The sequence below is a fragment of the Ursus americanus genome, chromosome 6 (genome assembly GCF_024610735.1).
Source record: "Ursus americanus isolate L20-20 chromosome 6, mUrsAme1.1.p, whole genome shotgun sequence".
In the NCBI taxonomy this organism is placed as follows: domain Eukaryota; kingdom Metazoa; phylum Chordata; class Mammalia; order Carnivora; family Ursidae; genus Ursus; species Ursus americanus.
This window is the reverse complement of record NC_142132.1, coordinates 78201942-78226056: the sequence shown is the minus strand read 5'-3', so window position 1 is coordinate 78226056 and position 24115 is coordinate 78201942. Positions and strand designations below refer to the sequence as shown.

The following is a 24115-nucleotide window of genomic DNA, read 5'->3' as shown; positions in this document are numbered from 1 at the left end:
GATGGAACTTTGGATGTTTTCATTTCTCCTGTTCTCAAAACCACTAATATAGAAAGTCTGCAGCTCGTCTGTCTGAACATGAGTTTTATGAAGTGTTCAGGCGTGTTACATCACCTTTAAAATACTGTTTTGTTCCAAGTGTTTTATGAGGGGTAGGATCCTAGCAGAGCTCCTGTGATGATCGAAATCCTCTTGCTGTTTCGGTGTGTCAGTGTTGGCATGCTGAGTAGTTTTGCAGGGCAGCTGGGTGACCACATCACCGTTTGTAATACTGTTATTTCCTTGGTAAACATGTTCCATGACATCCTGTAAATGGCAAGAATGGGGTAAGAGGACATGTGTGGTAAGGGAGGGGACGGAGGGTCCGAGGCAGAGACAGCTGCATGGGAGGGTGCACGCCAGTGGATGGGCCCCCTCTCCCGGGCCCTGGCCCTCGGCCTCCCTCAGAAGTGTCAGGGACTCACATTGCGCTTCCCTTCTGTATGAGTTAGCTGTAGTCACAGAACGCTCCAGAACGCTGTCACTCCAAACAGAGTGGCTTCATCAGGGTGTCAGCTGTCTCAGGGTTTCGGTGGGTCAGGGGTCCGGTTGTGATTCAGCTGGGTGCAACTTGAAGGCCGAGGTCAAGACGTCAGCCAGGGCTGCTGTGTTCCCTGAAGCTCAACCGGGGAAGGGTTTCCTTCCAAGCTTATGTGATCGTTGGCAATTTCTTGTGGGCTCTCAGACCGAGGGCCTCGGTTTCCTATTAACCGTGAGCTGGAGGCTGCCCTCACGTGGCTCTTCTTCAGAGCCAGCAAGGTGGCAACCTTGTAGCAGAATGTAGCAGTCTTACATATGTGAGGTAAACAAGGGTAGCCCATCATTTTTGCTTATTCCACTGGTTACAAGAGAATCTCAGGCCCTGCCCTGCTCAAGGGGCAGGTGTGACACAGCTGTGGGTAAGGAGAGACAGGGACATGGGGTCATTTTAGAGGCGGCCACATTTGAGGCTGTCTGGGAGTGTGGATTCTTTGTGTCCTTCCTCTCCTGTCTGTGCATTTTCCCTCTTCACTAGGAGCATGCTTCTGGTCCCTTCTGCCTTCTTTCTTCACCCAGCCTGCAGAGAATTCTGTAACTGTGGGTGGCGTTTCCTCCTCTCTTCTGCTGTAGAGATGCAAGGGAAGGTAGCAGGAGGCTCTGCCTCGGTGAGCAGCTCCCAGGCGGTCAGGGCCCTGCCTGCATGGCTGGTATTTTGAGTGTGTGACACATTCCCTAGCCGGTGTTTCTAGGTCATAATGTGCTCTTTATAAAGGACCCGAGTGGGGTCTTCCCAGCTTTTGTGTTTCGTGGTCAGCGCTGTCTTTAAGCAAGTGCTGACCTTCCTAGTGAGTTCACTTTCCCAGTGTTTTCCTCTTAGGGGTTCTCGCAGTGACCGTGCTTTAGATTTTAATTTAGAATCATTAGTGGTTTTGGTCGTTTCACTCTTTGGCCCCGTTAACTGATCTTTGGTATCATTATCTCTTCAGTCATCTTGGGGTGTTTCTTGCCCTTCTCCCGCCTGCTCCTGGTCTGGGTCTGAGTCAGTCTTCAAGGACTGCTCTTCCTCATCGCCGAGCAGACAGTGTGGTGTCGTGGTTGAGAACCAGGAGCAAAGCCAGACCACTGGGGTTTGAATCCCAGCTCTGCCGCTTATTAGTTGAGCAGTCTCAAGTGCGTGCTTCCACTTGTTTCTTTGTGACGAGTATTAACATTTTTGAGTTTTCTACTGGCCAGCAGATCTCCTTACGAGCAGCTGCCGCCCTCACTTGCTCCCACGATGGATACGTGTTGATAATAGGAGCACTTTGCTCCTCATTACGAAATGAAACGTTTCTTCAAGCCTTTTTCTGGCCTCCTGGTAATGGCGGAACCTATTTGAGCTTACGAGGACACCTCCCTTTTTTGGTGACATTGCTCTGCCACCTGCTTCGCCGCCTCAGGATGAGGATTGCGGAGTGTTTTGTTTGCCTTGAGCTTTACGAAACTGTTTGCAGGCATGATGTCCTCCAGCCCCCATCAGAACAAAGGGGACTTTCTCTCCCTCTCCCTCTGCCCCTCCCCCTGCTTGCGTGCTCTCTTTCTCAAATAAATAAGTAAATCTTAAAAAAAACAAAACAAAACAGGAGTGTGTTCTTTTCAGCTTTTACGTGACTGTTGTGAAATCGTAACATTGTATAAGCAGCATGATTAAGAAGTACTGGGCTGTGAGCAGCCTCAGCCAGGAGTTCCACATTCACTGAATTGCTTGTATTCTGGTGATGCTACCACCGCCCTGCGTTCTTTGAAATGCACTTCACCTCCACCACCTTATAAACCCTTCCCCGCCTCAGTACCTGGCACAGTGTCTGCTGCCAAATGGATAGTTCATTCACGCCACTTGTCGAAGTCACTTAGTCTTTTGAATAACCATAGTGATGGCAGATGACCAACTTTGAGGAGGAACTTGATTCCGCAAACCTATTAAAATGTTTTCCATTAAAGCGAAGAATGTGGGTCTTGTCATGAGACAGATTTTCTTGCGGGCATTGTATGCTGGTTTTGAAGGTAAAAGAGGAGTGTCAGCCTATTGCGAGCAGTCAGCATCATTGGAGTGAGTCCCAAAGAGGATGACGTAGGAGGGGTCAAGGAGCACTTTTTTTCAGATAGAAACTTCTGTTTAAAAGTTGCTGTTGCTGGGGCACCTGGGTGGCTCTGTCAGTTGAGCGTCTGCCTTCAGCTCAGATCATGATCCCATGGTCGGGGGATCGAGTCCTGCATCTGGCTCCCTGCTCAGCAGGGAGTCTGCTTCTCCCTGTCCCCTGCCCCTCCCCCTTGCTTATGTGCACGCTCTCTCTCTCTCTCTCTCAAATGAATAAATTAAAAAAAAAAAAAGTTGCTGTTGCCTCTCCTGTGGGTTTTTTTTTTTTCCTTGAAAGCCTGGCTGACAAGTCCATGCTGTTGTTGATGAGGCCGTGATATGAAGCTAGCCATGGCAATGGGCTGCCTGCTCTTCTCAGTGCGGCTGTCTTCCCCACACATGCCCTCTGAGTACTTGGCATTGCACACCAGGAGAATTAGCACTGATGGAAATGATTCATTCCCTCTTTCAAGAATTTATCATCAAAAAAAAAAAAAAAAAGAAACACAGTGCTGGTCTGCAGAATTCTCCAAATGCACAGCCAGAGGCTTCTTTGTGCACGTTAGTAAAGACGGTCCGCTAGGATGGGCGTTCTTGTTGGACACTCCACGCAGAACAACTTGGGAAAGTTTGATGTTCTTGTCAGAAGACTCCCAAATGCTCACATAAGGGAAAGGGTCTGAATTTAATGGACTGTAAACGGGACTTGCAATTGTGGCCGTGAATTTAATAGATGCCCATACTTGCCGTTCGTAAACACTGTAATTGCTGTATGTCTTACAGACGTGTTCTGTGGTGGGCACTGTATATGCATTCTCTCTAACCTACATAACTTCTCCCCACAGTATGTGTCATTGTCCTTCTCTTCCAGGCCTGGAAACTGAGTTTTGGAAGGATTCAGTATCGGACAAACATCACTCCAGGGGAACACAGCAGAGGTGTAGTTCCAGCCTATCTGTCCAGCCCTAGTCCAACCTTCTCCGCTGTCCATGGTTTTGAAAGTCTTCTGCGCCGGGTGACCAGCATAGAAAGCTCTTGCTAGCTGGTGAGTACGGGGCTCCTTCCTCTCGGTGTTGGGTATAATCCCTAAGTCCCTGACTTTTGAGTCCTTCCCTGCTAACTCTTAGTGATGTTGGTAAGTTCTATCCTTTTTCCTAGGAGGCTCTCTGGATTGATGTGGCATTTGTTCCATTCTCTCCTTTCTCTGTGGCCCCTGACTCTCACCCCCACTCCCCCTATACACGCAGACACACACACCCTTCAGGTTTGGAAAACTTGAGCCTTCTATTTTTATACCTGAGGTGACAGTGTCTCTTCATAATTAATATGAATCACTTCTCTCTGAACGACGACACTGAGGCTTTGGGTGAGGAAGAGTAACAGGGGCCCATCTTGTGAGTCTGACCCACTTGGAGCCATATATTCTTTTTTTTTTTTTTTTGATGTAAAGTTCCATGATTCATTACTTGCATATAACACCCAGTGCTCCATGCAATACGTGCCCTCCTTAATACCCATCACCAGCCTATCCCAATCCCCCACCCCCTCCCCTCTGAAGCCCTCGGTTTGTTTCCCAGAGTCCATAGTCTCTCATGGTTCATTCTGCCTTCTGATTACCCCCCCTTCATTCTTCCCTTCCTTCTCCTACCGATCTTCCTGTTTCTTATGTTCCATAAATGAGTGAAACCATATGATAATTGTATTTCTCTGCTTGACTTATTTCGCTTAGCATTATCCTCCAGTCCCGTCCATGTTTCAGCAAATGTTGAGAAATCGTTCCATTTGTTCTTCACATAAAATGAGCAATAGTTGCATTTTACCTGGTGGAAGTGGGGTGTTTTCATTTGGGGCTCTTCTGTGAAGGGGAAGAAAGCAGAACTTCTTGCCCCTAGGTTGTGGATCCTAAAATGTTATGAAATTAAAAAACAAAAGTAAAGCATTGTTCAGAGTGCCTTGCTCTTGGAAGAGGGAAGGCCCTTTGCTGGGCATATAACATTACTCCATGAATTATATGAATCTCCAATATATGAACTGGACATATGGATAAGTTAGCAAGTCTGGTCATTGAGCACAGGTGTCCCAGGTCCTCGGATGATACCCTTATTGGATCAAAGCATGCTTGACTCGGCAGATTTTATCTTTCATCTTATTTAATCCTCTGAACCCCACACAGTGTAGTGGGGAGCATTGGATCGTCTTTTGGAAAAGTAGAAATTGAGGTGGGGAAGAGATGAATGGACTTTGCCAAGGTCGCGTGGCTAGTAGGATGTAGGACTTTGAACCAAGGTTTTCTCTGTGTGGTATCCTTCTGTTTGTGTTGGTGGTTTGGGTTCCCTAATGATTGATCTTTCCTGTTCTGTAAGTTTTAAACAACGTGGGAAATAGAGCATGGATCAGATGGGAATCAACATAGACAGCTGCTTGATTACTGGTAAACCGGGACTGGAGACCTCACAAGCGTCTCTGAATCTACAATGTGCATTTGACTCCAGCAGCCTTGACCTCCTAGACCTCCAGTACCAGCTGGGCTTGTGGAGAGCTGGAGGGAGCCCCAGGCTGACCTGCTCGGCGCTCCGCATGGCTGAGCCCTCAGCCAGTGCTTCCTCTCACACTCCCAGGCAAATCTGTCACTCACCTCCCAGAAGAGTGCAAGGAGGGGCCAGGGCCGGGAGAAAGAAAACTGGCTTAGTCTGATACTGCTTCCTCCCAGGAAACAGACTAAAATCTCTTCTCAAAAACCATAAGGCAGGGCATTGGAGGCGCTCTACACCCCAAACTCCAGCAGTCGAAATACTGCTCTTTAAATCTTTTTTTTTCTCTTGGGGTGCTCTCTCTTGTTACTGTGTCCTTCCTTTTTGATTTTGAAGGGAAAGGAAGAGATGACTATTTTTCTCTCTGTTTTGGTTATAAAGAGAGGAAAAGACGAATGTAGAAATCCAGAAATGGTCTTGCTGAGACCTGTGACTGATCAGACCCCTTCTCCTCGTGACAGGTGATGGAAGTGTGCTGGAGCAATGGGAGAAGCTGGTAACTTCTAGGAAGCCAAGATGACCAGAATTGTTTTAAATCATCAGTAAGTAAAATTTTCTTAGCCCATTGGAAGTCTTTTGATTACCAGTAAACGTTCTCTGAGAAACCATAGTAAAAGAGTAGCTCAATCAAACAGCTAAAAAGTCTGAATGAGAAAATGTTTAAAAAATAAATATCCAGACACTTCAAAAAATTGATGCTGACATTTGTGCAATTATTGTGTCTCGGTAAGCGTGTCCTTTTAAGTTGGGTGTAGCAGTTGGGCAGACAGAGCATAAGTACTTAAAGGATGAAAGGAGGATTCCTTTTATATTAACTTTGGAATAGCCCTTCTCAAATACAGACATTCTCGTTCCCATTGGTTCAGTGAGCACCACGGCTTACCGACCGTGGGTGCACATGTTTTGGGAAGTCCACGTGAATAAGCTTGGTGAATACGAATCAAATTGAGCTCTTTGTCCGCTCCCTCTCCACATCCCTCTTTGAGTCAATCTGTCTCATTTTTTATACATCGGAGGCCATTACTAGTTGCTTATGATCTGACAGTTGAATGTAGTTGCTTCTGCTTTCATTATGAGAATGACAATGTTAGGATGTGGGGTTGCCGAGTGAAAAGATTGTATATTTCTGAGTCAGACATTCCCTGGCCTGATGCTCGCCTTTATGCTTTAATAGCACTTACGCAGCCTCTCAACCTCTGTGTGTTGGACTCGATCATCCCTCTCATGAGAAGAAAGACCGGGGGTCATACGCTGTGCTCTGACTGGTGCCTATGGGGCCACAATAAAAGTACAGCTTACCCTTGAGCAGCCCGGATTTGAACACACAGGTCCACTCGTATGTGGATTTTGTATCGTATGGTCCTTTAAATGTATTTTCTCTTCCTTGGGATTTCCTCTGTAACGTTTTCTCCAGCTTGTTGTAAAAATACAGTCTATAATACGTAGAGCGTACAGGTCCCGTGTTCTTGGCCTGTTGATGTCATCGGTAAGGCTTCAGTCAACAGTGGGAGATCAGAAGTTAAGTTTCAGGAGAGTCCAAAGTTACTCTTGGATTTTTGATTGTGTTGGAAGTTGGTGCCCCCACCCAGTGTGGTTCGAGGGTTGCCTGTAGTTGCTTTCCTTCCTTATATTTATATCGTGATGTACAGTGGACAAGCCCATATTTGACTCAGACTGACCAGCTCCACCTCCTTGGCTTCTGTCAGGCTGTGGGGGGTCGGTATTGCGGGCATTGATGTGCAGACAAATGTTAAGAGTTGGCCAGCCAGGAGGAGGTACCGGGAGGGGGGATCGAGGGAGAACGGAGGGAGGATAGAGAGAGAACTGGAGCGAGGATGAGGGGGAGGGCAGAGGGAGGATGGGAGGAAGGATGGAGGGAGGATGGAAGGGAGGATTGAAGGGAGGATGGAGGGAGGATGGAAGAGAGGTTGAAGGGAGGATGGGAAGGGGGTTGGGAGTGGGGACGGGAGGGAGGACTGAAGGGAGGATGGTGGGAGCACAGACAGGGTTGTAGTGTTTTTGATTTCTGTGGTGTAAATACTCCCCACGTGGCTGATTTCCCACCAACAAGGTCAGTGCAAGCAGAGCTGAGAAGTGGTGGGCAGGTGCACCCCAGGCACCATTTAATACCAGCCACATACGGTAGTGCAAGGAACACAAGCATAAACCATAGTAAAATAGGAAGTGGTGAGTTTTGAGTATTTACTACCTTTACTTTTAGTCTAATTTATTTTAATCATGTTTATGTAATTTAACTTTTAACAATGGCTGCGTTGAATACATGGCTTGCCGGAAGCCTCGAGAGTCTGACAGTCTGCCCCCGGGGGCTGGTAGGACAGCGCTGGGCGTAGATTTCCTGTGGCGAAGACATCCTTAAGCCACAGTTCTTCAGTTATCTGTCTCGGCCCTGGTGGTACACGTTTGGGGTTGGGTTGGTCAAAGCAAGGTTTGCTTTTGAATCTGTGCTTGGAAGCTCGCGTTGCCATGCTCACCTGGCTTCTGGAACTGAAGAGAAGCCCTGAGACCAGTTTCGAGCATCAACCACTTTTCTTAGACGTGTGACCAGAGCTCTTCGGGTATTAACCCAGCTCTACTTGCCACGGCACCCTGGCCTCTCCGGCTGTGGAGTGACCGTGGCTGCAGCCAGTCAGACTGTCCGCTCCCTTCTGAGTTGTCCCTTCGCTGTGCTCCCTTGAACCTGCGTCGCGTCACGTGGGGACACTTCGGGGACCAGCAGCCAGCATTCCTCCTCACCCACTGTGGCAGGTAGCTCTGCTTTTGTTCAGAAATTAAGTTTTAATGAAAGTGACTTGTCTCCAGAGAGAGAGAAACAAAACAGGACAATATCTGGGCGGTTTGGAATTCACACCGGCTTGATGAAAAGCAAGGGAAGTGGAGTGCAGAGCGGACGCTGGATCAGGTAGCCCGCTGTTGCCTTCTGCGTGCTGGCGGCCCTTTCGAAGGGAACAATTGGAGCCTGAAATTGCTAAGTAACAGCTCAGATTGTGGTGGTTGTTTTTATTTTAAATCTCACCCACCTAGCTCTCAAAACACGTTCTTTATTGAACCTAAAAAAAAAAAAAACGCCTTGGATATTTCAAAACATTCGTTGGTGTCAGTTCCCTGCAGCTGACTTACATAATCTGAAGACATTTATTTCCCTTATTTCCTCCTAAAACAATAGGTATTTACAGTTCCTACTGAGTCAAGGACGGACTTGGATTATTGCAAAAGCAATTCTTGTCCCTTTCACACTAAAGCCAATGGATGGAAATCTGAGACACTTGCCTCTGGATGAAGAAATATTGACCCGTGTCTCAATCCAGATGAATCAGGGTGTCTTTGGCCGCACTGAAATCAGACTTAGGACATAACCAACAGAACAGCCTCGCCACACATACGATATTCTGATTTATTATTTCTCTCCCCAGAAGACACCTGCTGCTGTTTCTGGACATCCCCAGTGTAGACGAGTGTTTGATTAGAGAGCTGTCAGGTGTGTAGTCCTCAAACGTGCAAATGTTCCAGCCATGGATGGTGTGCCATCCACACACTCAGTGGTGTGCTCAGTACGTGGGAGTCCTGGGTTACGAGGGTCAGTTCCAGTACAAATAAGACAGGCTCATCCCAAACATAGAAAGCCGTGATTCCAAAACAGATGTGGCCGATGTGATAAGAGATACGTTAACTATTCTGGAAACCACCTGGAGAGAGAAATTACCTGTGTGGCAGGAGTGGCGAGGTCAAGGACACTTTGAGGAGCAGATGATGTTTGCAGTGGGTATTTAATGATTAATGCCTTTTAATTAAAATACCAATTTTAAAAAATTATAAAAGTTAACCATGCTAATTGGAAAGAACTTTAAAACTGTGAAAATTATTAAGAATAGGAAATTCATCAATATTATCACCATCTAGAGATACCATTATTAACCTTGTGGGTTTTTTTTTTTTTGGTTTGGTTTTGGTTTTTTTTGTTTTTTGTTTTTGTATTCTGCCATACTCTTTCTAAGCCTGGATGAGATATGTACTTTTTTTCTCCCTAAACTGGGTTATTTGTTATAAACATTGTTTTGACACCTAATTTGATTGACAGGATACGGAAACCATGCCACATTAATAAATAGACACCGACATCCTGTTTGTCATTGTTACAGAGCATTTCACGTGTTACTCTGTTACGTGGTCTGTGATCTATTTAACCAGTTCCCCAGGAGTGGACATTTTGGTTGTTCTCCACTTCTCATTCTAGAAAGCACACTAGGGTGAACATCCTTGTGCATGCATAGGGTGCACCTCCCCAGTTCTGTGGGCAGGATCTTTGAACAGAGTTGGGGCAGTGCTGAGGGAACATTCTAGCTAGAAGAAAGAGTGTGAGAAGAGAGGCAGAGGTGGGAAAGAAAGATCTCAGTCTGGGGATAGGCTGGAATTGTAGTTGAGCAGAATGCTAAGAGAGGAGAAGGGGCGCTAATTGGGGCTATAGGTGGAAGATGGGGCTCTTCTATGCCAAGCCCTTTAGTCATTCTCAGTTGGGAGCCAGATTGGAATCTACAGCCTAGTTCAAACGAAGATTCTGAGTATCTTCAGTTTTCCTTAAGTTTCCTTACCTGGGGAAGAAGTAATTAATTAATTTTTATAGATAATAGATAATTAGATATTAGTTATAGATAATAGATAACTAATAGTTTTGCTTTCCAAAACTTCTTGAGAGCCTTAAGAAACCAACAAATCGGGGAGTGAATAATTAATGGAAGTCGGGAAGAGTGTGTGTGTGTGTGTATAGAAAAACTGTAAGATTACAGGAGACTGTGGTTTTGAAAAGTAAAGGAAACAACATTAATTCATGTATTTTATACACTTATTAACAAACTATGGACAAAATGTAAAGACAGTTTGGGAAAGATATGGATTTGGAGACAAGTATCGTAATTTAATAATAATACTGTCTTCTATTTACTAAGTGCTTTTTTGTGCTTGTATGTTTTAAATACATCGTTTTACCTAATTACTCAAAAACATTCTCAGGAAGAGTGCAGGATTGTCTCCGTTTTGCAGGTGAAACGGAGGCCTCCAAGGCTGGCTTTGGGGAGGTGACACCAGACTTGGAGTTGGAGTTCAGGGGCTGCTAGGGCCTTGGGCAGGTCCGAGGACTTTGCTGGGGGGGTTGTAAGGCCATAGTAAGACCTGGAAGGTGATGCAGGGGAACTGCTTTCTGTCCTAGGATGGCTGCTTTCATCATCACTGAAGGGAAGAAAACACTTCCTCAGCCGTTTTCTCTTCCCTTTGTGGTAGATCACATTGTTGTTAAAACATTTGTTCCTTCCTACCCACCCTCCATCTCTGGGAGGATTATACTTTCCCAGCCCCGTGAGGGTTGCCCCCAGTGGCTGTCTGGGCCGTAGGACTTACTTTGGCCAAAACAATGCGAATAGCGATGACACATGCCATTTCCCAGCAGAAGCTTTACACTAGACCTGGGTCCGCCATGTCTCTCTCGTCCTTGCCATGAGACCCGCATGTCTCAGTTGGGGGTGCTCCTTCTTCTTTGGTCCCCTTGAAGAATACATGCAGGCCAGCCACAGCTCACCTCCAAGGAACCAAACAGAAACCAGGAATAATAAGACCTTTCTCTGTTGTTGGCCTCCAAAATGTTGGCACTCTTCCATACCGCAGTGAGTTAGCCTGAACCCATACAGTCCCACTGTCGTACTGCAGCCTCTCTCTTGCACTGAAGAGATGAACCTTCATCACACGTTATCACTTCCAGTAAGGCATATTACTAGGTACTTAGGGTTGACCGAGTTGCCCCTTCATTTTGTTTCTTTCTCTTTCTTTTTTTGAGAGAGCGAGACAGAGCGAGAGAGCACACAAATGGTGAGGGGGAGGCACAGGGAGAGGGAGAAGCAGACTCCAGACTCCCCACTGAGCAGGGAGCCCAACACAGGGCTCCATCCCAGGACCCTGAGATCATGACCTGAGGCAAAGGCAGACACTTATCCGACTGAGCCACCCGTGTGTCCCACTTCATTCTGTCTCTTCAAACACTCGTAGAACATGTCTCAGGTCAAGGTCTGGACATCTAGAGGTTTCAAATAATCCAAGCCCTGACCCCAGCTTAGGATTCTTTGAGCTCGGCGTGACTGGGTGCCGTGTATCCAGCAGCTGTGAAATGGGGCACAGGGTTGGGTCACAGAGACTGGTGTCTCATGGTCGCCCACGGGCTGTTGTGTGCCGTCCTTATGATGTCCTTGGAGTGGCACTGCCCTCCGTCACTCTAGCTCATCTTCCCTCTCCTCCCCTCCTGCTCAGCCTGTGTGTCCTGCACTGTCTAGGTTGTGCTAAATGTTGGACTTCCTTATTCCCATCTTGCATTTGTAGTGAAACAGTTTGTACCGACGCGTCTACTAGATGAGCGTATGTCTTTTCTTTGACGTGTCGTAAACTGTTCAACTTCACAGGCAACATATCTTAAATTTTTTCCTCGCAATATAAATTGCCTAACATGTTATTACAACAAAATTAAACTCTTAGTAAATTACTGACTGTTTTTGTTGATCCCCCCCCGCCAAGTTATTGGTTCTTTTTTCCGTGGTGTATGAAGTGGAGGAAATTGTTGTCAGAGCGCTGCTTTGTGTTTTCCCCTTATGGTGTCTGATGCAAGAAGGCTCTGTGTGGACTTGGTAATACCTTACCTCAATTTGGAATCATTTGGAGTTGACCTGTCGTAATTCAGATTCCGTGTCTAATAAGTTGACAGGTGTTCCAGGGGCTCTAACTTGATTTCATGTTTCCTAGTGACTCGTCCTGGCTTTGGACCATGGTGTGGAACCAAAAGCTTGGAGAGTTGACTAGTCTGTCTAGTAGTTTCTGGGCTAAGACAATGCATGATTTAGCTACTCAGTCATTCAGCGATTTTCTGTCTGGCTGCTTCTGACCACCTCTCCACTTTGATTTCAAAAGGCACACGGCTAATTTATTATTCAAGTCCCATCTTGGACCAAGGGCTTTCACAATTTTCTGTCCAACAAGCACAGAAAGAAAGGGGTACAGCCTGGGTCAGACAGGAAGGAACACTCAGGAACTGCCCTGGTGTATTGGTAATGGTCTGCTCTTAAGGTTGGGTGGCAGGTTCATGATTGTTGATATTAATATTATTTTTCCTGACAGATACACTAAATATATTTTCTTGTATGTATTAAATACTATATAACCAAAAAGATTTTTTTTAAGTGTAAAACATAGTAAATGCTGTTAAATGCATCCATTGTGGTTATATTGGCAGAAGTGAGTCACAGTTATTATTACAACTTTAATTTTCTTTTAAAACACCTTAGATGGGCGTTTTAATAGAGTGTGCCCTGTTTTTTCAGTAGGGCACAATAATTTTATTTTGAAGGCACTGTTTATTGACCTTTGATTTCCAGAAGCTCTTCATGTAAATATAGGCAGTGGTACAGCTTAGGGCCCACCCAGAGAGATATTTTCTCTTGTTCTACCACAGAGAAGTATCCTCTGTGAGGAAGGATATAGAGGGGCGCCTGCGTGGCTCAGCCAGTGAGACGTCTGCCTTTGGCTCAGGTCATGATCCCAGGGTCAGGGGATCAAGCCCCATGTCGGGCTCTCTGCTCAGCTCAGCGGGGAGTCTGCTTCTCCCTCTGCCTCTGCCTTTAAAAAAAAAAAGGAAGGAGATAGGAAGTTAATGTCTGGTTATTGACAGTGACTGGCCACTAGTCCTTTTCTCTTTTGCAGGAAAATCTCCGTGTTTACACAGTCTGAACCACTAGCCCTGTCTCCTCAGCCATAAGCCCACGCCTGCCTGGCAGGTACGGGGGTCCGATGTCATAGCCCCAGCTTCGGGGTCAAACATACATGGCTTTGAAGCTGGCCCTACTCATCTTAGCGGTTGACTTTGGGCTCAACACCTTCTTGACCCCCAGTTCACAGTGGGCTCAGTACAGCTGTTAACACCTACCTTGCTGTGCTGTGTACATGTTAACGGGAAATAATGTGTGTGTGACAGAAGGCACCGTCATGACTAGATCCTCAGTAAATGATTAAATTGAGCATGTTTTCTGCTCGTTCTGGGTGGAATTTCAAATACATTTTCCTGCAGGAACAATGTGAAGAATGAAGTTTGAGTACAGTATTAGAAATATTATAACTAACATTATACTTGCGATCAATCATAAGTTAAATAGGCTTTTAAAGACGGGCCAGAGAAGCCAGTGCCTATGTTTTGTCTCGAGTGAAATGCATTTCAAGTGCCACATGAGAGTTCCTTGACTTCAGACTTGAGAAGCAAACTTTTAGAATGTAATGTATTACCAGGCTGAGGGCTGTTTAGATAAACTTTTGCTTGGACATAAAGTGGAATTTGACAGGCAGTAGTGGTTTTTGGGCAAATGAGCCCTTCTTTCTACTTTGGGGAAGTAAACTCACCTTCTGGAGACCTTACTGCTCTTCCCGCCAGTCCAGCTAGGTAGTTCTAGTGCAGACTGGCCAAACAGGAGACCTTGACCATTGGGTGGGTGCATGGCCCCACGGGGAACCAGTGTGAGTTTTCCCTGACACGCTTTACAACTCTGGAATAGTACCTCTCGGTGGCAGAGCTGGGAATTAAGCGGAAGAAGACAGATTTCAGGAAGGGAGAATGAAACCAGTCTATAGAAGAAGAGGTACCATCTGGTCCTGGTGGGGTTCATGTTGAGTTGGTCCTAAAACCCAGGTGCCCCTGTGGCTTTCCTGTTGCTGGGTTACATAGAGCCAACACATTCCACCTTGCTCTTATTTATTCATTTATCTTTTAATTTTTAAAATTTTATTTATTTTCAAATTTAAATTCAATTACGTAACACAATGTATTATTAGTTTCAGAGGTAGAGGTCAGTGATTCATCAGTCTGACATAATACCCAGTGCTCATGCCAGCACGTGCCCACCTTGCTTTCACTGGGGATGCTTCAAGTGCCATTTCTGTTGCCCGCAAGCTAAAGAATGGTGATTAATTCATTTGTTTACACTTGGCATATTTAAGAAGTTGTGTCTTTGTCATGGCAATTATAATAAATATAATTACATGGTAGGACAGCTGGTTTATGACATAGCTTTTTGAGAACAATGGTAGCATTTATTCCTATCTCATAAAAGCACAAATGTATTAGCACTGATCAAAGGATACTAGTGACTGTGTGTGTCTGAGAGAGAGAGAGAGAGGGAGAGAGAGAATGACTCTTAGAACACACTGATGGTCACCAGAGGGGAGGTGGGGGGATGGGGGAAACAGGTGATGTGGATTAAGGAGCGCACTTGTCGTGATAAACACCAGGTGATTAAAATAAAAACTTTTAAATAAGGAGAATGACTCTTGATAGCAGTTTGCTCTAATGCAAACATCTTACAATGTTTGATTTTAAATCATATAAACAAATACATACAATGGTTCTAGTAGTTACAAGTTGCTTTGAACTGCCTTTTGCTACCATTTCTAGTGAGGAGCACTAGGTCAAGAGTGGGTGTTGGTGACTCTACCATGGACATGGAGAGAGACGTTTATCTTTAAGGAGGAATTGGTACTTCGGCAAGATTGCCAAATGTGTGTGTATGTGTGCCTTACTAGAAGGGGAAGATAAAATGAGTTAATGCCTCTGTTTTCTTCAGTGGGTTAGTGTTGGAGGAACTGAGATTTGATGTGATGACACCCTTTTGTAAACTCTGCTTCCCTTTAGGAAGTATCCGATTTGCTCTCTCAGTCGTAGCGTTCTGTATTGTTGGAACATGTCATAGAGAGCAAAGAAACACATCTGCCGCTTGAGTTCTGCGTGCCAACTGGTTTGAACAGCTATAATATTTGCTTCTTGATGTGTCAGCAGTCAGAATGAAGTTTTCCTTTCTCCTTTGTGGCTGTTGTTGAACTGAAGCATCAGTTATATCAACATGACTGTGTATTCAGAATTGGCTGTGTCCTGGGCGGGGGGTGGGGGTGGGGGTGGGATACAAAGCCTTTGAGACACAATCTCTTCCTTAGATGGATTTTTATCATCTGGCCAGAGAGAAAGGTCAGGGAGGGATCTCGAATCAAAGGAAGATGCTAAGGTTGTGTAAGTCAGTATTGAGACGGCAGTATAAAGAATAAGGTCTGGAGGCATTTGGAGGGAAGGAGGGCTCTCCAAGGCTTGAGCCAGTGGGGAGGGTTCCAGGAAAAGGAAGGGTCTGCAAGGTTACTGCTAGTATGAAGAGGGAGAGAAAGTCTACAGCCAAGGGGTATGATGTGGGCCTCCATGTGGAGGTGGTACTGTAGACACCAAGTAGACCAGTTGCCTTATTTGATGGTGGGGGTTGGAAAGGTGGAGGCCAGCAGTTGAATGACTGAACATCATGGCATTGGGCCCATGGGCTAATCGTCACTTTTTCTTGAACTGTATAACCATAGACTGTACTACTGATAATTTGGTACTGTAGGCAAAAAAGACATCCTAGAAACTACTGTGAGAACATTTTAGCAACATTGGCAACTGTGTCTTTACTTTGGAAGCATAAGGATTATTGTAAACATCTTTCAAGTGCTTTGAGTTAGTGATTGCAGGTGGACGTATGTATGAAGCCCTTCTTCCTGGACAGAGCACCCATTCTGTGAATTTTAAGCTTGACTGGATCCTAGGCAATAGAAACAAAGTAAATTATCACTCTCTTTTCTGGATGGCTACCTTGCCCTTCCTCTTTCCTGTATCTCAGTGTATCTGCGTATGTCTACCCCGGCAGACAATTGCATTTTTCAGACTGCAGGTGTTAGGTTTCCTGAGTTGCTCACATACACATGGGTATTATCTATACAGCCTTCCCATATAAAAGAGCTGCTATTCTTGGTGTAACAGCCAACATAGTATCAGTTTGGCCAGTATAACTGGTTATAATAGTTTTGTAAATAAAAAATCACTGTGCTTAAAAATATTAATTTGCATGAATGTTTGAGAAAAGTTGCCTATAAAGCAAATGTCTTCCTTTTGATCTCTACTATAAAACCATAGCTGTTTAATTGATAGAGAGAGGGAAGGTTTATGACATGGTGGCTGGATGTTTATCTTGTGATGGTGATGATGCATTGGGAGCACAGAGGGAGGGACCTGGCAGCTGGAACAGCAGTCGGGGGACACTCAGCCTTGGTGACCTGGCATGGGGGAACGAATGCATGAACCAGGAATGGGAAGAATGGTACAGATACGGGAGACACGGTAGGAGGCTGTCGTCATACCTGTTGATAGTGAATTCGAGAGAGAGAGAGAGAGAGAGAGAGAGAGCTCAGATGACTCTAGAATTTAACTCAAAGCATCTAGGACGATGAGATTACCTTTATGTGAGAGTCAAGAGAGACTTCCAGCTCTGTCATCTAGACTATGGGCCAATTTGTGCCTATAGCTAAGGATAAATGTGAGGTTATAGGCTTACCTTGCGCCTGCCCTTTTTGGCCATAAGTTGGTCTTTCGGGTGGAAGAACTCTTGGAGCCCTTCAGAGAGATGACACGGTTGACTTAGCGCTGGGCTCCTGGTCACGGTTGACTTAGCGCTGGGCTCCTGGTCACGTGTGGGCACAGCTGGGATTAGTGCTGGAGCTCTGGACTCCTGGTGCAGTGCTCTTTCCACTCTAACGTGCTGGACTGGAGAAAATCCCATTTTAGAAAGGGCTTTTGATCTCACTTTAGATCTGATCTTTGGCTGATGAGTATTTTGAAGAATTTTTGGCCTATAGAATTATGATTGGTTCTAAAAATGTACGAGGAAGTTAAACTCAGGAGATTTTCTCCAAAGCCAAGAAGGTTTAATTTGTAACTTAAAAAAAAAAAAAAATTCCTACCCCCACTAGCCATTAACTCATTTCTTAACCGGTCGATAGGACCTAGCAGTCCTGAAGTCCTCTGTAATTGGCCAATCCCCAGTTACCTAAAGTTTCCTTTAAATAGTTTTATTCCTTAATAATGTTTAGGGCACAGTAACCCAAATGGAATGAGTATTTGCAAAATCACTCTTTTTTAAAAGTTGGTTTACTGTGGCATAAATGAAATCATTTCAATTTTAAGCCTTTTTTTCATAGTAAAGTTCCTGTTCTATAGTAAGAACACCAAATCCAAGAATCCTAAATCAAAAGTTTCCTTAATTTATTTTTATTTTTTGTTTTTTTACCGCTTCAGTAAAGGACTCAGACCACACAACACCAAAGTACTATTTCAGCTCTAAAGTTATTTGGATATTTTAATATTGAAAAGAATTTTTAAAGAATGATAGGCTAGTTTGTCCATAGTTTTGGAGATTCAGAACTCAGGGACAGGACAGCATTGTTTTAGCGCCCGATGTATGTCGAACGCTGTGCCCAGTGCTCTGTAATATTACATATAAGCCGTCCCTGCAAACTATGTCAGGTGGGCATTTTACCAACCCCCTCACCCCCACTGCGGATAATTCACTTGCCCAAGGTCATTCGGTGTCAGAGGTCGGATCCGAATCTGCCCTGATGCCCGGTCCCATGCTCCTTACGTCCAGAATCGCCGCCTAACTCAGGCACTGTTTCTCAAAGCAACGGAAACCAACCTACCTCCACGGATCTGTCTGTCATGACGAGATTAGTTCTTGTTTTGAAAGAGTTTTTAAAGAGCCATCGACCATTTTCTTGGAAGTTGCTAAGGCTGAAGTTCGGGAAAAACAAAACAAAACAAACAAGTTCTTTTTTAAAGGCTGATATAAATCAAGACAGGAAAGTTCCGCCTTAGCCGACAGTGAACACGCTTATTGGTTAGGATCGCCCGGGCTGACTCATTTCTTTTTCGCTGTGTTAGAGGGCCACACCCTGCATTCCAAAAAAACCTCTGCTGCCCGGCCACACCCGCGGCCTCCCCGCGGGAGCCTCCGGGGTCGGAGCCGGCGCGCCTGCTGCCCGCGGCTCCCGAGCGCGGCCGCCCGCCCGCCTGACCCCGGCGCGGCTGTGGGCGTCGGTGTCGGTGCTGGCGTCGGTGTCGGTGCTGGTATCGGTGTCAGTGCACGCTGGCCAGCCGGCCGGCCAGGCCGCGGGAGAGGCGCGGGCGTGGGGCCGGGAATCGGGGCGCCCCCACCGCACCCCCGGCCGGAGCCGCGCGCTCGCTCGGCGCCCCGGGAACTTTGCCTCTGGGGAGAAGAGACGTAAGTGTGCGCCCTCTGGGCCGGGTGGGACGTAAGTGTGCGCTCGCCGGCGGCGGGACCCGGCCTCTGTGCCGTGCAGAGCTGTCCCGGTAACGCGGGGGCTGCCCTTGCCCGCGCCACCGCCGGGCCGCGCCGCTCCGTGGGCGAGGTGCGCGGGGTCGCTTGCCCTTTGCTGGACCGGTGGCCAGGGGGGTGGGGGGGCTGCAGCCGCCAATGCTCCGAAGGTGGTGGGGTGCTTTGGAGAACCAAGGATGGGGGGGTGGTTTCGCTTTGGGGTTATCGGACAGGCCCAGTGCAGGTTTCTGAGGGAGTTGGATTGCATGCACAGTTCGGTTACTAAGTTTTGGGTAAGTCCTCTCTCAGACTCCAGCCCCCGCGCGGAAAAGGCCCTTCAGCTACCTCCTTGGGCTGGTGCAGAGACCTGTGCTGGGGTCAGAAGGAAGCACGTGCGCCTCGTGTTTTGGAATGAGCCTGTTTACTCCACAGCGATGCTTTCTATTTATTGTGACCAGTAATTGCTCTTGTGGAATTTGTGGAAATAAATACCCTGAGAAGAATGCATGGGACTTGCTCCCCATTCCCCATGTGCGTTTGCTCTGTGTAGTTGTGAAGTTAACACCCAAGAGAAGGGTAAGAATCGGGAGACCCTGAGCTCCAGGTCCATTCTGTTCTTAATCCCTTAATCCTGTTGCCTTACCACTTTAAAATTGACATAGAAATAAAATCGTGGACCTTCTTTAAAAATCTGTGTAAGAAACTAGTCAGCAAGCACAGAGAGTTTTGTATGGTGGGTTGCTGTTTTTTTGTTTTGTTTTTTTTTGTTTTTTTGTAAGAGGATGGGGAGGTGTAGGGACAGGAGAAGCCGAATCTTGGGATTGCTCTGTTTGGCTAAGGAGGGACACCGTGCAGCAGACACGGATCACCATCACAAACACTGTCTGCGCTGGAAGGGCAGGCTGAAGACACGCTGGTAGCAGAGTGGATGACAGGAACATTGTAAATTGCATTATGGAGTTACCACCATGAATTACGGAGTTATGAATGGCATCATTATACTTCATTTATGAAGATAGAGACTAATGCGGACTCTAACAGAAAGAGTGAGGTTCTTTGCAGCTGACTTTTTCAGTCTATGAAGGAAACTTCTCCAGAAAGAAATCCCTTCTAAATGTACTAAGGAAAATAATTGGGTAGAATTTTTAATGAGTTACCCTTTGAGCTCCTGGTGAGCACTGTTTCCAAGTTCATGGGCTGGATCGGCTCAGCTGCTTTGAGTTTAACTCAAGTGCCTCTGTGTGAGATGGGGATCCCAGTTCTTTTGAGGAACAGCCTGTGATGTTGAAGTCGCTGGGGGTGAGAAGGGGAAGATACTTTGTTAAATCTCTGAGATGTCTAAAATCTAAAGGGATGATTAAATTTAGATTTTGATTCAAGTTTTACCTAGTTGTTGTGACAGAGCCAAACATTTAAGGACCTGCTTTTTAGCAGGAGCGAGATGCTTTGCACCCACTACTACCTCATATAATTTGTACGATACTGCTGAGACCTAGAGGTGTTATCTGTGTTTCGTAGTCGAAGCAGCAGCTTTGGCAAGGTTACACAGTGACACCGGAAGGGAAGGTTTAAGATCTGTAATTTTTCCCATGCGGCTCCAGTTGCTCCTAACATAGTGTTAATTTTTCTGCGAGAAATAATCCAGAGGAGTGTCATCGTTCAGAGCAGATTTGTTTGGTGTGATTTTAAAAGCTCCTCGTTGCCCCAGTGCCAGAATATCAAAGTTCAAGGCATGGTGCATGTACTCTGGGAGCTCACGGTTTTCAAATATTAACTTGATGAGCCGGTTAACACATGTGGCAGCCTCACCATTACAGACTTGGGGTGACTTTTTCTCCTTTTTACCCCTGAAGCCCTTTAGTTCTAGACTTGCATATCCTTCCTGCTCCTCACTCACCAAGGGCAGCTCAGGCCTTAAGCAGCTGGGGTCGTGGGCTTCCAGGGTCGTTGTCGGTGAGTGCACGCCGGCAGTGATTTCTGTGCTACACGAAATGGTTTTAAATTGATTTTCGGAACTTAGCTTAGTGTTGAACCTGTGTATTAAGAACGGCGAGGTCACGAACGGCACACACTGTGAGTGCTGGAACTTTTCTTGTTAGATGAAGGTGAGAAAGGCTCCGTTACGGCAGCCGATACGGCAAGAGTCCCTCTGCTGGGCCGGCTTTGGGGAGGTCAACATAAAAGAGAACAGTGTCACCGTCTTAGAACGCCATGAGCTACAGCATCTGTGCCAGAACCCAGAGCCAGGTGTTGCTCACACCCCCACCTCATCACTGTCACCATCTATTTGATACAGAACACCCACTAACCTTGTAAAGCAAAGAATGCCGTGGCCTCCTCCTTAGACCTCTCTAAGTCCGAGCTGCGTGAAGTCATTTGAGTTGTTGAGGATGTTGAAAGCGCATGCCAGTGTGATGATAAAACCACTTGGGGGTAATCCTGTGAAAATCATGGAGAGGAGGAAGTATGCCAGGCAGCTTGATTTCAAAACTGGGGACATGGCAAATTCTGGAAACTTAATATTCAGGGCTTTTGTTGGTATCTAGCAGAATTGTAAATGACATTTTTGAAAAGGTGGCTAGGGATGGATTTAGAGAGAGGGGTGATGACCCGTGTCCAGCATCGCTCCTCTCTGTCTGGCCTTATTTCTTTGCTGCTAGTTACTGGACAGGTATATCCACATTGCCACAGGTGCTGACAGGCCTGCTTCTGCCAGATGTTTAACAAAGTGCTACGTGTTCTGTGCACATGTAGGTTGGACAGCAGTAGAGATAAATGGGTTTGTGTTTTGCCGTCCCAAGGAGGGATGGTACGTAGGGTGAGATCAGACTGGAGCTAGGTGCCCGTGGTGTGGGGCAGTGGGTACAGCTGGAGGAAAAGGTCTTGCACTAGGAGAGGCAGAGTGTTTCGCACCAGGGAGGCAATGGCCCCACGGTTCTCCGAGGCACTGGAGAGAGTGGTTAAGAACAGGGACTCTGGGGGCACCTGGGTGGCTCTGTCAGTGAAGCGTGTCTGACTTGGGCCCAGGTCATGGTCTCAGCGCTCATGGGGAGTGTGCTTCTTCCTCTGCCCCTCCCTCTTTCCCTGTCTCTCTCTCTCTCTCTCTCCAATAAATACAATCTTAAAAAAAAAAAAAAAAAAAAGAGGGACTGTGGCCTGACCTTGGGCAGGTTATTTGAGGGCTCTGTGCCTCAGTCCCTTCATAAAATACGGATAATACTACCTCCTTCGTATGGTTGTTGCAGATGTTGAAGGAGTAAATTACACAGATAATCCACGTGAAGTGCTTAAAAAACCAAGCCCGGAGGTAAATTGTACGTATTGGATGTGGGTCTTCTGTTGTTGCTCATGCTTTTACAGCTTTGGGCAATGCTGTGTACGTTTCTCGGTTTGTGTGTCAGTGTGGGCCCAGAAGGGGGTAATCGGGTTTGGACAAGGGTCTGGAAACTTTGAACAGAGGTTGACGACCCTGGGGATGTCCAGCCTAGTGTGAAAGCTGAGGGATGGTATTTGCCTCATGCCCAGTGAGGTCCTGCACGTTGGGTGGTCTAACAAGTGCTTTCTCTTCAGGAGCTGTAGCTTGGTGACCTAGAAGTCTCCATCAAACTGGGATTGAGAGGAGCTCGTTCTTGGTATTGGTACAATCTTGAACCAGTGAGGTGATCTTAGGCACTTAGCTAAATTCAGTGGTTCTCACGGGGTGGTGCGGGGTGGCCAGAGGCTGTGGGGAGGGGTGGGTGAGGCCAGGGGTGCCGCCAGCGTGCCCCGCTGCATACGACAGGCCCCTCAACACGGAATTGTCCTGTCCAAATGTCAGTGTGAGACATTGAGGAACCTCTGCGTAATTTCACTACAGTGTTCCGGGTGTGACATGTCAATACTTCTCTTTGCTTTAGCGAGATCACAGAGTCGCTTTAAGAGCATGTGTATGAAAGGGCCTTCAAGAGTTAACGTATTCTGGGGTCTGCAGGTGCGCACAGCGTGTACGTGTTATCGGCAGCGCCCCAGGAAGATGGCATGAGCTGCATTCCCTAGAGGAAGCTGGTGCTGTGCTTCCAGAGGGTCCAAGAAGCTCGTGCTTGGGTCTCAGCTGGGCTGATGTGACCTGCTTTGTGATTTGGAGCAAGTGCCTCTATCTGGGAAAACCCAGTCCCTGTTTCATAAGAGTTGCAGGAATCAACGAGGCGAGGCTGGAAAGCTTACAGCGCAGCAGTTAGGCGCCCGAGCGAGCCATTGCTTAATTTTTCTCTTTTTCGGTAGTGGGGTTGGTGGTTGCTTGTTAAAATGGAAGGCTTGGAAGGAGGATGAATACAGAAAGTGGATTTCTAATAGTTAAAAGATAAAATGCAAGAAGGGTTCTTGAGATCAGAATTTCAGAGGGGCTCTGTCTGGAAGTGTTAACTTTGGCCCTGCGGGGAAGGAGCTCGAACCCTCTCCTTGACGCAGGGCTGGAGCTGGCCACGTGAATCGGTTCTGTGTTTGTGAACTGCTCCACTGTAAAAACTTGGAATGTTTGTTTTTAAGCAGTGCCATTAACTCTGTTTCTTCATCCTACTCTTGATATGATTGATGGTTTCTTAATATATTGTCTGATGCCTTAAGATACAACCACACACCCAGCCCCGTGTATGCAAATGTGTCAGCTTTGCAGTCTTACTGACTTCCTGCCCCCGCCCAGCCTCCCCACCGAAGATGAAGCAGAGCTTTCACGTGATCGCTCTTCCTGTCACCCCCACGGGTGGACCAGCCGTAGAGCTAGGAGTCTGGAGGCCATCCGTGAGTCCCACTGTCCCACTGTGGTGGCAGCCTGTGGCACATCCGTAAAATCAGCTGAAAGTTCATGCATTTGACCGCAGGGTGATTTTTTTTTTTTTTTTTTTTTTGAGATGAGCCTTGGGTGGAAAGATTGCCACCCCGCCCACTGTGGGCACAACACACCCGCCGTCTCCTTTGTAAGGTAGAATGTTTTGCAGTTCTGTTCGTCTTCCAGGAGGTAGCCCTGAGAGACGCAGCAATGAAAAGCTTCCTTGGCTTAGAAGGAGGCTCTTCATCAGGTTGGAGGACTGAAGTCAGTTAGTGAATTTTTAAAGAAATTTCATTTTCTCACTCCGGGTCCCTGCTGCATGTGGACGGAATTGTTGGAATCTTGCCTGCACGCGGGACGTGAGCCCTCACGTGGGGCAGGTGTCAGTGTGCCCCCTCTAACGGCTTGCCTCTCTCTGGGCATCTGGAAAGCTGTCCCCCTCCTGGAGCAGTGGAGAGAGGACACACTGGCTGCCCCCAGTAGACAGCAGCAGCCCCAGCCTGAGTGGCAGGTGGGCTAGGAATGACTTGGGCATCAAAACCCACTTCTGAGAAGTTTGTAACACAGACCAACCCTTCAGGTAGCGCTTGGAGGCCTTCCTGAAGCCAACCTTCATGCTTAACCCTAACCCTCCCAATGTACAGAAATAGAAAGCGATGTTCTGGACTCCCCTGGTCTCGAGCTGCCCCAGGGTTGCTGGGTATAAAGCAGGATTGACAAACTCAGAGGTTCAAACAGAATCGTGAACGGGGTACACGGACTTGCAGAGCTCTGTGGGTTCAGAAGGCAAGAGTTTGATATCTGAGCCAAGCAGAACGTCAGGTTGCTATTAGACGATAGAGATGGTAGACAAATTACAGTTTCAGGTGGTCCCAGAGAGCATAGTTCTTGAAGCCCGATTAGATGATTTCTGCACTCTGGGCTCATC

At 46.8% G+C, this 24115-nt stretch overlaps 1 protein-coding gene and 1 long non-coding RNA gene across 9 annotated transcripts in view; one reads left to right on the top strand and one right to left on the bottom strand.

The window, feature by feature from the left end:
- Window positions 1-3543: 3543 nt before the first annotated feature.
- Window positions 3544-24115, top strand: part of SGMS1 (sphingomyelin synthase 1) — a 107016-nt gene continuing 86444 nt past the window's right edge. For 2 of the 3 annotated variants that reach the window (XM_087863143.1, XM_045802388.2), the window contains exons 1-2: window positions 3544-3680; window positions 5628-5708. The gene's annotated coding sequence lies outside the window, so the exon portion shown is untranslated. Of the gene's footprint in view, window positions 3681-5627; window positions 5709-18192; window positions 18330-24115 lie in introns of those variants that run through there. The other variant, XM_045802391.2, reaches the window with a different exon arrangement.
- Window positions 4058-17889, bottom strand: LOC148110015 (uncharacterized). 6 transcript variants are annotated; one of them, XR_015724877.1, is made up of 4 exons: window positions 17749-17889; window positions 16608-16816; window positions 10576-10753; window positions 4058-4537 (listed from the first exon to the last, which is right to left on the bottom strand). It is a non-coding gene; the product is annotated as an uncharacterized LOC148110015 (long non-coding RNA). The 6 variants fall into 6 exon arrangements; XR_015724873.1 differs by lacking the exon at window positions 4058-4537 and adding an exon at window positions 5707-8234; XR_015724875.1 differs by lacking the exon at window positions 4058-4537 and adding an exon at window positions 5707-7941.